This window comes from Salvelinus sp. IW2-2015, linkage group LG3 (assembly GCF_002910315.2).
Source record: "Salvelinus sp. IW2-2015 linkage group LG3, ASM291031v2, whole genome shotgun sequence".
NCBI classification, from domain to species: domain Eukaryota; kingdom Metazoa; phylum Chordata; class Actinopteri; order Salmoniformes; family Salmonidae; genus Salvelinus; species Salvelinus sp. IW2-2015.
This window is the reverse complement of record NC_036840.1, coordinates 32743666-32760153: the sequence shown is the minus strand read 5'-3', so window position 1 is coordinate 32760153 and position 16488 is coordinate 32743666. Positions and strand designations below refer to the sequence as shown.

At 46.9% G+C, this 16488-nt stretch overlaps 1 protein-coding gene and 1 pseudogene across 1 annotated transcript in view; both read left to right on the top strand.

The window, feature by feature from the left end:
• LOC111980804 (neurexin-2-like) overlaps nucleotides 1–16488 on the top strand; it is a 655826-nt gene that overhangs the window by 312261 nt on the left and 327077 nt on the right. The gene's annotated exons all lie outside the window — the stretch shown is intronic.
• On the top strand, nucleotides 6324–6452 carry LOC111956515 (U2 spliceosomal RNA; annotated as a pseudogene).

Here is a 16488-nt window from a genome sequence, read left to right as displayed (position 1 = left end):
TCTCTCCACCTTACCGATTGTGTGTCTGTGAAAGAGGCCAACACAAGCGGGTCAAACCGATCCGTTTCAAAGGCTTACAAGTACTGTATGTAAACAGGCGTGTGTCATCAACTCGAAGGCAATTCAACGAGATTGGCGTGTTACGGACAATATCTTTTGAATGTCGTACAACGTGTTATCTGCATTGGTTCCCAACCCAAACCCTTCCATTTGGCTAGAGCCCTTTTCCCCAAGTGGACCTTTATGAGTGTGTTATTAGGCAGTGGGTGTTCAAGCAGCACTTGATGAGTACACCTATTGTACACCAGGGGATGTGTGCTACCTCAAGCCCTCTCAAAACAGATGGTCCTCCGGAGTACCCTCACTATCCACGCAGTCAACACTCGCTCGCCCGGCACACACAAGCATGCTGTATAGTATAATGGTGTGCAGTAGATACTCAATACACAGCCTTCAGAAACTATACACACCCCTTGACTTAATTTTTTATTTATTTATTTATTATTATTAACCCAACCACCCTCTTCAGAGGACAAATATATTTTTGTTTTCTTTCAGCTTTTCTGCTACATATACATTTGACATGTATATGTGCTTTAACATACAGCAATCACATAACAATAATACAATACACCCCTTGTCCACATTGTAGTTACTCCACAATACTAACAAATGACAGTGAAAAGAAGGAAGCTTGTCCTCGAATAAATATATTCAAAAAAATACATCCTGTTTGCAATAAGGCACTAAAGTAACACTGAAAAAAAATGGCCTGAGTACAGTGTTATGTTTGGGGCAAATCCAACACAACAAGTCACTGAGTACCACACTTCATATTTTCAAGCATGCTGGTGGCTGYRTCATGTTATGGGTATGCTTGGGAGTTTTTTAGGATAAAAAGAAACGGAATAGAGCTAAGCACAGTTAAAACCCTAGAGAAAAACTTGGTTCAGTCTGCTTTCCAACAGACACTGGGAAACGAATTCACCTTTCAGCAGGACAATAACCTAAAACACAAGGCCAAATATACACTGGAGTTGCTCACCAAGGTTCCTGAGTGGCCTAGTTACAGTTTTGACTTAAATCGTCTTGAAAATCTATGCCAAGACTTGAAGAAAATGACTGTCTAGCAATGATCAACAACCAACTAGACAGAGCTTGAAGAATTGTTATAAGAATATTGGGCAAATATTGTACAATCCAGGGTGGCAAAGCTCTTAGAGACTTTCCCAGAAAGACTGACAGCTGTAATCAATGCCAAAGGTGATTCTAACATGTATTGACTCAGGGGGTTGAATACTTATCTAATCAAGATATATTAGTGTTTTATTTTCCATTAATTAAAATAAAATAAAACATTTTCTTCCACTTTGACAGAGTATTTTGTGTAGATCGTTGACAAAAAAATACAATTCAATTGATTTTAATCCCACTTTGTAACACAACAAAATGTGGACAAAGTCAAGGGTGTGAATACTTTCTGAAGACACTGCCGCGTCTGTACTTGTGCCTCCATGCCGTGTAAGTATGTGTGCGTGAGTGCATGTGTCTGTATCTCATAGTGATTGTGTTTTCCAGAGCTGTCAGCTTCAGGCCTCAGGCTGCTGTGAACCCACTGAGTTTGTCCGTGTTCACTGTGCTTCTAGCTGTGGTTCGTTGCTGCAGTACGGAAGGCTATTTTGTAGGTAAGGTCAGGTACCCAGCAGGACCACAGACAGGCGCTGCATGATCATAGATGCAACCTGGAATGACAGTAACATGTCTTCCTAACGGGAACATTTGCTGATTGGTTCCACGAGCCTCGTTATGAGACCATATGAACGTCTGTGGTGGCTGACATTCATCAGCAACCCAAGCAGCTCTTTCTACCCCGTAGCCATCTACCTAGCTAGCTCCTCTGTTTGAATTGATTTCCCCTGTCTTTCTTTCTTTCACATTAGGCCTGACAGGAAATAAGGTGTCATACATCCCCACCGGGACCAGGGAATGCTGCTGCCAGGTGTACCCATTCATAGCTTTTCTATTAAAACCAGGGAGTGAGTGAAAGAGGCAGAGGCAGAGAGAAAGCACTTTGCCCAGCGGAGGTGCTGTGTAGAGGTGCTAAGGATCCTCTCAGAGAAAGTTTTGATCAATGCCCTGCCCAACCAGCCCCACCGCCGCCACCGCCGTTCACTGGCTGCTCATCATGTCACGCTGCGGCGCCACAGAATGGAAATAAATTTCAGATTGTTATTGTTTGCAACTGGTATATCAGTCTTTGTGTGATTTGGTGGCTCCCCGAACGCCAGCCTCCTCGTTTTCTCCTTTCAGATGGAAGGAAAAGGTGATTTTGACACGCACTACATGCAAATATACACATACAATGATGACAAATAGAATGGTCTTCTATGACAGTTGAACATTATGACAGATAGAATGGCCTTCTATGACAGTTGATCATGATGGCAAATAGAATGGTCTTCTATGACAGTTGACCATGATGACAAATAGAATGGTATTCTATGACAGTTGACCATGATGACAGATAGAATGGCTCTATGACAGTTGATCATGATGCAAATAAAATGGTCTTCTATGAGTCTGTGCATGATGACAATAGAATGGTCTTCTATGACAGTTGCCCATGATGACAATAGAAGGTTCATGACAGTTGACCATGATGAAAATAGAATGGTTTCTATGACAGTTGACCATGGATGAAGATAGAATGGGCCTTCTATGACAGTTGACCATGATGACAAATAGAATGTCTTCTATGACAGTTGACCATGATGACAAATAGAATGGTCTTCTATGACAGTTGACCTTATGAAGATAGAATGGCCTTCTATGACAGTTGATCATGATGACAAATAGAAAATGGTCTTCTATGACAGTTGACCATGATGACATAGAATGGTCTTCTATGACAGTTGATCATGATGACAAATGAATGGTCTTCTATGACAGTTGACCATGATGACAAATAGAATGGTCTTTTATGAAGTTGACCATGATGACAAATAGAATGGTCTTCTATGACAGTTGACCATGATGACTGATAGAATGGCCTTCTATGACAGTTGATCATGATGGCAAATAGAATGGTCTTCTATGACAGTTGGCCATGATGACAAATAGAATGGTATTCTATGACAGTTGACCATGATGACAAATAGAATGGTATTCTATGACAGTTGACCATTATGACTGATAGAATGGTCTTCTATGACAGTTGATCATGATGACAAATAGAATGGTCTTTTATGTAATGGTGGATGGATTCAATGTTACATATTACACCATGTTCATTATTCATATAGTGACCGTAATGGTACAACGCTTCCTCCATAAATCACCATGGCGAAGGGATGGCTGTGTCAAAATGGCTGCCCTCCTAGAAAGTGTCTTCTCTGTAGATTCCCCAATGGCGAACTGCCCACGTAGGCACCATGCATGTCTTTCTGTGAGGATTCATTTTAAGTGGTGGAGGTGGAGGACATGGTGGCCTTGTAGTGTGAGGTCCTCCTCTCATCCCGTTCCCAGCAGTCCCGGCGAGGAACTTGAAAGCAGCACCGCCAAGTGCAGGGAGGTGGCAGAGCGAGAGAAGAGCGAGCATAGCGCTGCCTCTCTATTTTGTAGCGCGCCGGGCCGGGTGCGTCGGCATTGAAAAGCGAGGGCCGGATCTTCAGCGGGCGCAGTGATGTAATGAGCATCCGGCTAGATATTAAAGCTGCCGCGGCTCGGGCCTAGCTCTGAGGATTTGTGTCTCTGCTGGGACCCCTCGCCATTAATAAACAAAGTGGCTTGTATTATGCATGGCTGCTGCTTTGAAAAAGCCCCCCCCCCTTTCCCCAAGGCTGTAGGGTTTAGGAGCTGGCGCTTCATCAGCTACTGCTACTATTCTTACTTCCCTATTTTCTTTCTTTCCCCTTCTTTCCCTCTCTTTCTTTCCCCCTCTTTCTTTCCTCTCGGTCCTTTAGATCACAGTTTGTTTCTCGTTTTTTTAAAGCTTTTCTGGTGAGAAAAAAAAGTTAMAATCCCAGTAGTTGTTGTGTTATTGTTTGGCTTAGCTGTGGTTATATTTATCAACTTAGGGATCCAKCCGACCAGTTCCCAGGCAAAACAAGCTCAGACAGCCAGAAGATCTTAGTCTTGCTCACGGTCCAAAATGCTACTGTTCAGGTGATGAGGCGGACTTTGAGGTGCTGTGTGTTGAACTCTGGATGATGTAATTGGTTATTCCTATGGGGATGGGCTGACACATTCCAATGCAGAAAAAGAACGAGGGAGAGAGTGCATGAAGAAAGAAAGAGTTGTACGAAATACTAATGGCGAGATGCTGCTGCTTGGTGTCTTTTATTCTCGTGTCCTAATAGGTCGTCAGTGGGTTTTATCTCATCTTAACTCTATGACAAAGTGCATATAAAGATAGTCATTTTTAATTGGTCTTACTAGTAGTAGTGTCAGCTGTTGTACAGTAATAGTGATTGATGACGCAGTAGTCGATAGAGTATTTGCTGGTGATGCATGGTAAGAAATGATTGTTAGCTTGCTTGGTTCAGTAGCCCTCCTGCTCTGCCAGGCAGCAGTGTTTCTGGGCAAGGCTTTGTTGTCTCTGCCGTGCATCTCCTAATAGATGTCGTGTTACCTGAGTGATGCTCCTCCTTTTCTGTCCCTCTTCAATGCTCTAATCGCCATCTGGGTCGTTAAAGGAAAACTCCACTCAAAAACGATCTTTTGTTCTTTTTTTCCCATTTGTCTACAGTCCCAAAATGTTGTGCATGTCAGCAATCAAGTTTAGAAGAGATTGGAAAACACGTCACCGTGACAGGTGACACTTTGCTTGTTGAAAAGTTGCCTGCTGACATGTGAAACATTGGGGCTTGTTGTTTAACTACTCCCATACTCAGACACTATTTCCCATCATCCGACAATTCATTGGGAAATTACATCCATGTATTTTCGATGTTGTAATATTATTAAGTTACGCTAGAGTTCACAAGGGATGGAATGGGATGCCGATAGTGATTTCCACCTGGGTTAGTTCTTCCAGGTTATTAGGAATGTGAGTCTCGATGGCGCTGGATAGGATATTGGAATTTTGATCTTATTCTTTACGTGATACAGGTTTCTCAGTTCAATTATATTACTGTATGTATGTGGTATAGGTACAGTATATAGTCTATATAGTGCATATAACTACTGATGTTGGTGTGCCACAACTAGCCAACATTTCCCTTCTGCAGTTGTCTGTGAAACACCCCCACAGAGAGACATGTAACCTAGAAAATGGAGCCATCTAAGAAGTAGACAGACTATATCCCCTGCTGCCTCGCCCACGCAAAGTCACACACACAACACACACACACACACACACACACACACACACACACACACACACACACACACACACACACACACACACACACACGACGCAAGTCTATGAGACACACGCACACACAAACACAAACAAATTTCGTAGCAGAACAGGGGATGTGGAAAGAAAACCATCAGAAGTTGGCTTCTCCGTCTGAGACATCTGTGTCAGGGCTCTGATGACTGACAGACAGTCTCTGAATCCATCACACTGAAAACCCTCCCCATTCGCTGCTGCCGCCTGCCACTAACGTGCCAGCAAGTCATCTGCTCAGAACAGCACACTGGGCTTAAATCAGAGGGAGGAAGGGACAAAGAGGAGGAGGAGAAGAGGGGGGGCAGATTAATTGAGGCATCGGAGGAAGGAGAGAGATATGCACAGTAGGAGGTGGGGAAGGAGGGAGGAAGAGAGGGAGGGAGAGGGATGCAGAGAGAAAGATGAAGTCGGCAGTACAGTGCATTTGAGGCCGTCTAGCTCATCCTCTAACACAGTGTTTCCCAAACCCGGGGCCCCCGTTTTGGTTCAAATAATCAAAGGTCGGTGATGAGTTGGTTATATGAATCAGTTGTGTAGTGCTAGGGAAAAAACAAAACGTGTACCGGGTGGGGGGTTTGGGATCGAGTTTGGGAAACCCTGATCTAACATACAGAGCAGTATGACACACTTACCACTCCCTGGGATCCATAGGACCCTGCTCTGAGCGCTGAAGCCCCACTCGGACCCACTGTTCTAGGCCACAATGCCTCAGCCTCTTCCTTCAGAGCTCCACTCCATCGCGTCACCGATCAGGAGAATAAATCTGGGAGGAGTGCTTGGATTTCTTCCCTTTCTGAAAGGTGCTAGTCTAAAGCCCTAGCTATGGAAATGGTATTCACCCATCGAGCACACCTAGATAATGCAGAAATAATTGACCATGTAGCCATCTTGGAGATATCTCCATCTCAATTTGAAAATGTACCATTAGATCGCTGCTCTGCCTTTTGGCTAAGATCAAGTGTAGTATCTTCYTATCAGTTTAATATCTGATACGTCCCCTATCGGTGGACTACATATTAAATGCTCCCGAGTGGCGCAGCGGTCTAAGGGACTGCATCTCAGTGCAAGAGGTGTCACTACAGGCCCTGGTTCGATTCCAGGCTGTATCACAACAGGCCGTGATCAGGAGTCACCTAGGGTGGCCCACAATTAGCTCAGTGTCGTCTGTGTTAGGGTTTGACCTCAATTGTAAATAATAATTTGTTCTTTACTGGCTTGTCTAGTTAAATAATGGTTCAATATTTCTTTCAAAGCATACACTGCCCACTAACACACACTGCCYGCTAACACACACTGCCCGCTAACACACACTGCCCGCTAACACACACTGCCCGCTAACACACACTTCCCGCTAACACACACTGCCCGCTAACACACACTGACCGTTAACACAGACGTGGGTATCGACATGTGATGCCAAGGCTTTTAACACAACCAGATATAGAATATACAGTAGCCTACCTGTGCTCATAGGATTACAATAGAGAAGTGGTGTGGCACGAGCGGGTCAATATTCACTCAGACAGCACTAGTGATAGCGATAACTTGGGAGGTAAAATAGATTGGCGCTGTATGATGATGCTAAGGAAAAGGAGGATAACTAGTCAGTTGAAMAACTGAATGCCTTCAACTGAAATGTGTCTTCCGCATTTAACCCAACCCCTCTGAATCAGAGAGGTGCGGGGGGCTACCTTAAATCCTCATCCACGTCACCGGCGCCTGGGGAACAGTGGGTTAACTGGCTTGCTCAGGAGCAGAACGACAGATTTTTTACTTGTCAGCTCGGSGATTCGATTCAGCAACCTTTCGGTTACTGGCCCAACGCTCCTACCCGCCAGGCTACCTGCCACTAAGGYGCCAGGGGGTGAAGGGGATCCTATTGGGAATAGTACAGTGGTGCCCAGGCGTCTCCCTATACTTACGAAAGGAGACATGTCTTTAATCTGTCTGGGACGATAACCGTTATGTCTGCTTCATCTAAGCGGGGGAGACGGAGAAGAAAAAGCTTATCAAATGGCCTGTATGTAAAGCAAATCGCTCCGTCTTCCCTCTCCAAAGCTTACGCCCTCCTCCTCCTACTCTTCCTCCTCTGTGCTACTACTGTGCTCTTATTGGGTGGAAGAGAATTGACAGCCAATGGGCAAAGTCTGTTGGCGGGATAAGCGGCTCAGAGTGGCAGTAAATCAGGAAGCAGACATTTGAAGCTCTCAAGTCTCACAGTATCCTCCTAGCTGGCTTCACTGATCATTAGGATGCAAATGAAAAAACTTGACTTGTTAATGCTTGTTTATGCTCGAGGTCTAAATACCTATTTTCTCTCCCTTCTCTGAGTATTCTCTCTCTCCCTCGATCCCCCCATTGCCCAAATTGAAACGGGCATCGAACATTTTCTCTAAATACTGGGAAATTCACATTTAATGTGATTCTCAACAGTAATTTGGTCCTCTCTAAGTATGTTTCTATTAAACTTGTATGTGGTGTCTTAGAAAAGCTTGGGGCCGTCCACAGTAGCAGAGCACATTGCTGTTGTATATTCATCGAGCCGTGGTGACGAGTGGCCAACACAGTGAACTCTGATGATCCTACTGTCTAGATGTGATGATGTTATCTCCACCTTATCCAGTATTGGCTCCTAGAACAATGGGGATCAATAGTCTCTTGTTCTTTGGCGATACGATTGATGCAGTACTTCACAATTGTCTTTTAACACGCATATCTTATTGTATCAAGATGTACTCTGGGAATGGTAAGGAAGTCTGAGGAATAAGTAAACCCGAGGTCCTTCAGAATGGCTTTGCCCCTTTACGTTTCTAGCTCAGGTGAGATGGATTGCTAGTGACTAGCGTAACAGCTAATTACTACCCAAACAAACAGCTTCCATCTGGGCATGATTTCTCAGACGCTGTCAGCCGACGTCTACCCCTCTGTCTGGCTCCTTGAAACATGGCCCCGTCTGGGGGCCGACGACACTCATCAGCCATGATTTATTGTCCTTTTTAGCCCTTATCGGTGCTTCCTGCGGCACTTTACCTCGTCTTCCTCTTGATTAACATCTCTCCCTTGTTGTGGTGCTCGGTTTTTTACCACCCATTCTTCTTTTAGAGGGGGGTTGGCGAAGAGAAGAGCGTGAGAGCGAGCGAGCAAGGGGGTTGATAGTTTGGGTGATTTGTGGCCTCTCTCTGCAACCGTGGTTTCCACGGCGGGGGGGGGGGGGGGGTCATCAGCTCTCCGTCTCAACTCCCCCCGTTGAGGAAATGCGTTCCTTATCTGTCAGTCATCCGTCTTGCTGCGTCAGTCTCTCCCCCACCCTCGCTGTAGTATCTCAGACAAGTCAGGGAAGTTCCCAGCCCGCCAGCTATCTATCATACTACACTCCCAGGTGCAGAGATTATGGTGCACAGGCAACACTTAAGAGATTAAAGGGTACTACTGCAGTACTACAGTTTAGCCAGTTATGATTGGCTCTCATGCTTATAAGTGTCAAGAGTCAATCCTATCCATGTTGTTGTAAGGCCACTGTTGTGCAACTGTGTAGCTTATAATTCAATTTCCGTTGCGAAACAAAATAAGGAACTCTTGAAAACAGGTGAGTTGTCTTATGAAAAGTCTATAACTGTATAACTGTACTCATCCAATTTGGTGATACAAACCTTCCAATCAAAACCTTTGTTTCAGGCTACTGTGAGCTGATTGGCCCATTGAAACCAGAATAATTTAGCGTGACTATCCTGATCCAATCAGAGAATGGCTTCTGACTGTATTGGCATGAAAATATGTAGCCATTTTAAGCTCCGGTTACAGGTAAAATTGATAAAAAATGAATTGAGAATAGACTGCACTGCTGAGTACTTAGACAAGCTGAAAAGCATAGATCAGACTACGAACACATCCTGCTCAGTGATTCGCTCCATTTAAACAATCATAAGAGACATAAGTGCCACACAACCCCGGTATTCACGTGCACTTTTCAAATGACTTCCTAAGTGCAATTTGATTTGAGCTGCGTTCACTTCCTGCCAAACCCATTTCCCATGTTAAATGTTGAAAGATTGCATGCGTTTATCCCATTTGAAAATGATACACCTGCCCCAAATGAAAGGACTAGAGTTTATCAGAATTTCCCACCAGTCACATTAATTACATGGTGTCATTTTACTCCCAACCGTTGGTTATGCTCTGTCAAAGCGCAGCGCCAATTATAATTACACTCTGGCATGCTGGGAATTAGCAATGTCCACAAGCGGTCGTCTGGACGAACATCTGCAGTGGTAATGCGGACATAGAAGTGCTTCCTCCGCTTCTAATTGAAGTTCCAGGTCACACAACTAATGTATAGCTAATGTACAGTATGTATCTTCATGTGTACATTAGCATGTTCATTAGATTTACATTTCGCTTTCCCTGATAATGTTTGCATACTATGTGCTGGGAGTCTGTGGGGGGTGTGTTTGAGGGCCCCCGTGATTCTATGTGTCGCAGGAGGCCAGGTAGATGGAGAAGAAGAACGGAGGGGAGCGGAGAGATGCAGGGGAGAGACGGCACTGTGATTTCTCTCTGTCTTCGCCACCGAGAGGTGACCTCTAACTCGGCGATATGAAGTGTCACGCAACATTACCTCTCCCCTCGCCCAGACGCAGATGTTTTATTTTTTGCGGAGGGAAAACAATTCCTTTTCCTCTTTGATTAATGTCTGAGACGTGGGCAGCCGGTACACAGGCAGGGGAGGCTGTGGAGAAAATAAAAAAAGTTTCCTTTCTTCTCTTCTCCCTCTCCYTTTCTCTCGTATGGTTCCCTGTATCAATTAGTCTTCGTGACTGGGTCTGCCCTACGACTGTCCGCCCGTCTGTCCAATGACCGGGTCTGCCCTGTCACTGCCCCATCAGTCCATCCCGTGACTGGGTCTGCCCTACGACTGCCCTACGACTGTCCATCCGTCCGTCCGGTATGGTGGTTAATTACCATGGTATGAGGCCCTGACTCCCACCCGTCCCAGTCTATCTCCCAGCCAGCATGGGTGGTAATTACCTGTCAACCCCACACCATTGGATAAAGTGTCTTACTCTTAACCTTCAACGCCCATTCATTATTTCTTTTCACAGTGAGGAAGGAATAAGAATGTCAAATGTCATTGGCGGAGCTGGCTTTTAGAGGGTTTGGGGTGTCGTGTGTGATCTTAATCACACTTGGGCCCTTTGTGATGTGATGGTGGTCTGGCTGGGGTTTAATGGGGAGAAATGCCAGCGGTGACACTGTGACAGGCCGTCCCTGTGGAGGGAAGCTGCCAGAAGGATATCAACCCTGACATGTCAGAGGTACGGCGATGGGCTGACGACGGTGCAGGCAGTGGTGTCATTGATTGCTCTGCCTAGCGGGCCTGTCAAGTGACCGGGTCCACGCTGTTACGTGGCCCTGCTGTTATACATTAGATACAAAGCCAACATTCTGGGGTCTGGGGGGCCAAGTAAACGACAACCCTGTAGTACGCACAGCTCTCTGCTGGGCTGACTTTCTGCAGAGAGACAGAAGGAGGTGGATAGATGGAGGGGGGAGACAGGAGGTTGGAGGGGGAAGACAGGAGGAGGGGGGAAATGGAGGGGGAAGACAGGAAGAGGGGGAGAGATGGAGGGGGAGACAGGGGGAGAAAGGGAGGGGGAAGACAGGAGGAGGGGGAGGGATGGAGGGGTAAGACAGGAGGAGGGGGAGAGATGGAGGGGAAGACAGGAGGAGGGGAAGAAATGGAGGAAGGAGACAGGAGGAGGTGGAGAGATGGAGAGGGAGACAGGAAGAGGGGGAGACAGGAGGAGGGGGAGAAATGGAGGAGGGGGAGAAATGGAGGGGGAAGTCAGGAGGAGGGGGAGGGATGGAGGGGCGAGACAGGAGAAGGGGGAGAAATGGAGGGGAAGTCAGGAGGAGGGGGAGAGATGGAGGGGCGAGACAGGAGAAGGGGGAGAGATGGAGGGGGGATACAGAAGGAGGGGGGAAATAAAACGTGTGAAAAAGCTGTCTGAGTGTTGAAAAGTAGCTGCGTGTACAGTAGTTGTGTGTGTGTGTGTGTGTGTGCACGCGCAAACGTGTGCGTATGCCTACTTACGTATTTGGGTGTGTGACGGAGATCTGTTGCCAAACCCATTACGGAACCGTGCAGCACATCTTAAATTGCCATATTTTTGTCAAGGACTGCTCTCCTAAGCTCAATTTTTTTTTTTGAGGAGTGGAAACAGAAGGAAATTCATCATACACCGCAATGTGAAGTAGGCGGGGGAGGAAGCTGAAAAGGGGTGAATGGCCCTAGCAACCAGAGTATCTGGCAAGGTGACTTTCAATCTCAAGAAAGTAGTGCTCGGCATTGAGAAATGATTGGCAGGGGAATATACATCCACCTTGCTCTTTCCGTATCAGAACGTTATTTGCCCAGGTATTAAATCCTTCAGCACCGTTTAATATATTGGTTACAGCTACGCAGGTTATGTTTGATTATCTTTWACTCATATTTGCACAAGGCACTCCCGAGTGAAGACTTCCACTTAATAAGGAAGCAAGAAAAGGGTTATAGCTAGACATAATACTTGCTGAGCATCACCGCAGACCAAACCCACTCTTTAGTCTGAAGAAAATGCAGTAGATGCCAGAGACTGATCTAAAATAGAGGAACTCTTGGATTGGATACCTGACTAGAGACATTCATCTCTGGTTACAGGTGGAGATTGCCTTCCGAGGCATTACGATTGAGCAATTGTCTCTTGCGTCTTGGAAGGTCAACGGTTAGCATCCGCATTGGAGCCCGAAAGGCCAAGTGACCAACCGCCTACTGAGATAAGAGCAGAGAGACAGGGGAGAGGAAGAATGTTGAGGAGGTGTAGAGCCCAGGCAGGGGTGTCGGAAGTGGCAAACGTTAATTATGTCCATCAGAGTTCCATGGCTTGAATGCAGCTCAAGAGAGTATGGCTTGTGGGGGAGGGAGAGCGAGTGAGCACTTTGGTTTGAATCACTGTCATTATGCAGCGCGGCCTTGTTTTCAGGAGTGTAATCAGACAACACAGACATCAGCTAATATGTGATTTTTTTCATTAGCCACCAATGCAGCAACCTTTAAGGCTATTGATGGTTGTTTAGCGGGGTGGCTTTCGTTGAATGGAAGGACTAAGGGACAGAGACCATTTCCAGGGCAAGCTATCAGTCCAGTGGTTATTAACCAACGGAGGGGCTGATGAACAATGTTCTCTCAAGGAAAGCCGCTGTTTAGAAACCTTCCCTCATGGGCAATTGCAGGACTAAGAAAGGACAGATGGTGGTAAATGCTACTATTGTGTCTGTAATGTGGCATTGTATGCTGAGGCTGACTTTATTACATGATCTGAATAGCCATTCAGCAGATGTTGTTAGCCAGAGAGACTCGCCTCACAGTCGGTGCAGTAACAGTCAGGAACATTTCTTGAGGCAATTGTGACAATTAACCCGGGAACTTTGCCACCATCTAACCAACCAACACTCTCTATGCTCTGGACTCTGCTGAACAATGGCCAGCAGCCAGTTTCTAGGCCTCCTGCTTGTGAWTCGGTGGACTGAGCATGCGGATGCAGTAGAGGGAAGCGTCAGCGGTTTATCAGTATCTTGGTCCCAGCTTTGAAGCGTTTGCATGGAATTTGCCTTCCAGATGATAGAGGGGCGAACTGGCCATGGCTCGGGCCTGTCATGTGACCTGGAACATTACCCAATAGAACAGGACCCAGAGCCGGGGCAGAGGAGCCAACAAGCCCAGTAAATACGCTCCATTTTCTTCCTCATAACCCCCAATGTTATTACCTGGGCCTGCCTAACTGACTGATGCTTCTCTCAATGTATAGGAGAGACAGAGTGAGATAGAGAGACCATCGGGCTGCCAAAGTACACCAGTGGTGGTCAGGGTGGAAAGTTAACTCCAGCCACATGCCAAATGCGGGTAGATTTTAGCATTGGCAGGTAAGAATATCTATTTCTCCAGACAGATTTTAGCATTGGTGGGTGGTCACACAGACTGTGACTTTGTCTTTGTGTTTCTTGACTAGTTACACGTTTTGTTCACACGCTAGGTTGTTTTTCAATCTTACGTTCAGTTTGCAATCCACCATGGTCAGGATGGAGGTGTTGCAAACAGATGTGGGGAGACCCTAGACAAAGTCCAGGGAGATGTGAGACCATGGGCGATGAGGACAGCCGGAGCTTGTTGAGGGGTCTTGTTCCATGCACAGACCGTGCAGGCAGTGACAATGGCGGCGAAGTCTGGAACCATGGTAGGCCACCAAAATCGGTGTCGCATGAAGGCCAGGATGCGCCGGAAGGCAAGCCTGGAGGATTGGGCCAACTCCAGGACAGCATCAGGCACAAACATCCGGTTATCTGGGCACCACCCCAGGGTTTGGCTGGGACTGMTACACCTCCCGGACCTGTTTCCCAATACCCWAGCTAAGTGCCGTCGCCAAGCACGAGGTGGGAAGGATGGTCTCGGGCTCCGGGGTAGCCGTGGGATTATAGCGGTGAGACAGGGCATCCGGCTTGAGGTTCTTTGACCCCGGCCGGTAGGAGGGGGAAAAGTTGAACCGGGTAAACATTAGGGCCCATCTCGCCTGCCTGGAGTTGAGGTGCTTGGCGGTGCAGAGATACCCCAGGTTTTTGTGGTCGGTCCACACAATGAACGGATGTTCTGCCATGTCGAGCCAGTGCCTCCATTCCTCCAATACCATCTTCACCTGGAGAAGCTCCCGATTCCCCATATCGTAATTCCTCTCTGTGGCTGTTAGGCTGTCGGAGAAGAAGGCGCAGGGAAGCAGCTTAAGGTCCAGGGCAGAACGTTGGGACAGAACAGCCCCTACTCCGACATCTGAAGCGTCGGCCTCCACCACGAACTGACGGGAAGGGTCCGGATGAACCAGGATCGGAGCCGCGGTGAAGCAGTGTTTAAGGTCCCGGGACGCCCGGTCCGTGGCCATGGTTCACGTGAATGGAACCTTGGTAGAGGTGAGGGCAGCCAGGGGGGAGGCATTGGATGGATGCTCTATAGGTCRGGTCACCCATAACACCACTCCCAGATCCCCGTGGTTTTGGGATTCTCCTTCTCCTGGCCGCACCCGTAGACCAGTTAGTGGGTTTGTTGTCGATGGAGCCAGGAGAATCAGCGTGATGAGGTAGGCTATTTTGGAGCGATTCGAAGGGAAGGAGGAGGGCTGAAGCTAAAAAATGAGGGCACACTGAGCTAAAAATGCCCGACAGATGCTCRGCTCTCCATTAAAGCATTCCGGAGGAGGTAACCGGGGCTCCCGGGAAGGTGGAATGGCCGGTGGGGCGGCGCTGCTAACCGCCGAGTTGCTGAGGAGCGGTGGGGTTACCACCGTGGCAGGCTGCCCCCCAGACGACCCGCGTAATTGCTTCAGCAGCATGTCCAACGCCCGGTCATGGCGCTCAGCCAGCATTTGGACACCCTCCATCAGCCGACGAAGCAGTTCCTCGTGCCTACCAATGGGTCTGCTTGGTCAGTCATGGCCAGTTCGTACTATCAGGTATGAAGGTAAGACCCAGATGCAGACCACATCAAATAAACAATAGTTTAATATTCCAACAAGGGCAGGCAATAGACAGGTCAAAGCAGGCAGAGGTCAGTAAACCAGAGGTGGGGCAACGGTACCGGGCGGCAGGTAGGCTCAGGGTAAGGCAGAGGTCGGTAATCCAGATGGGGGCAAAGGTACAAGTCGGCAGGCAGGCTCAGGGTCAGGGGCAGGAAGAGTGGTCAGGCGGGCTCGGAGTCAGAACAGGCAAGAGTAAAAACCAGGAGGGCGAGAAARGAGAGACTGGAAAAAGCAGGAGCTGAAACACAAAACGCTGGTTGACTTGAACAATCTGGCAACAGACAAACAGAGAACACAGGTATAAATACACAGGGGATAATGTGGAAGATGGGCGACACCTGGAGGGGGGTGTAACAAATCAGGGTGTGACAAAAGAGGCAGCTGAACATTTTTGTCTCACCTATAATGACTCAAATATTTGAGTGTACATTGTGCTTGACTGTGTGCTCCTGAATTTCAACTTAGGTGCACATGTACTCCTTGTAAGAAATGTCAGCGTAGAACTATAATCCTAAATAAGCTGTACAGCATTTTGTGGCAGGGCGCTTTGTTGATTCTCGATGTTCTGTTGTACAACTGTTTATTTGTATTTGAAATACATTGATAAAGCAACTCTGAAATGTAGCAAAATACCAAATAAATTCTTACTAATAAAACATTTCCTGTTTTAGAAACATGACAAAGCATACTCATCCGTTTAGTGATTTTTTTGTGTAATTATAGCAAAACGAATTTTGCTCTGGTAAAAAAATTGAGTGGCTGGTAGTTTTTTTCATTTACCTGCCACAGTGGCTGGTGACCAAAAAGTGAATTCCCACCCTTATAGTGGTATCATGATAGATAGTGAGTGGGAGGAGTGTTTTGGTGAAGGACAAAGGAAGCAGTCTCATCAGCCACTGCAGTTCAATGAACTCAATTCTGTCAATAGCTCACCTGGGTTCCGAACGGAAGCTAATCACTGAGCGATGTTGTGTCCTCAAAGAAAGGGCAAGACGTTTGTTCTCCTGAAGCYAAATCTGACACAGCTTGTTGCTCAGGATATATTGATGCTTGGTAGGGGGCATCTCTCTGGCTGTATCCAGTGGAGTCACATTGGCAGGTTGATCACTTCCTATTAAAATGACAAGGGCTTTCATCACACAGCCCAGCAGGTGGTTACCATGGCGACAGGGTTGCCAACCAAAGACACATTTGAAGGACCCCAGTTTGTCCATGAAGTAGCTATCCGACCAGATGCCTGAAGCTAGGTGCTAAATATTGTAGTTATTAGCATGAAACGGACGAAAACAGACTGAAACAGGGAGGGACTACTTGAACATGTTCAGTAGGATATGATCATTTTTGCCTATGTTGCGAAATACACTATATATGCAAAGGTATGTGCACACCCCTTCAAATGAATGGAAGAACTTCACTAGCCTGCACAGAGCTCTGACCTCAACCCCATCAAACACCTTTGGGATGAATTGGAACGCCGACTACGAGCCCAGCCTT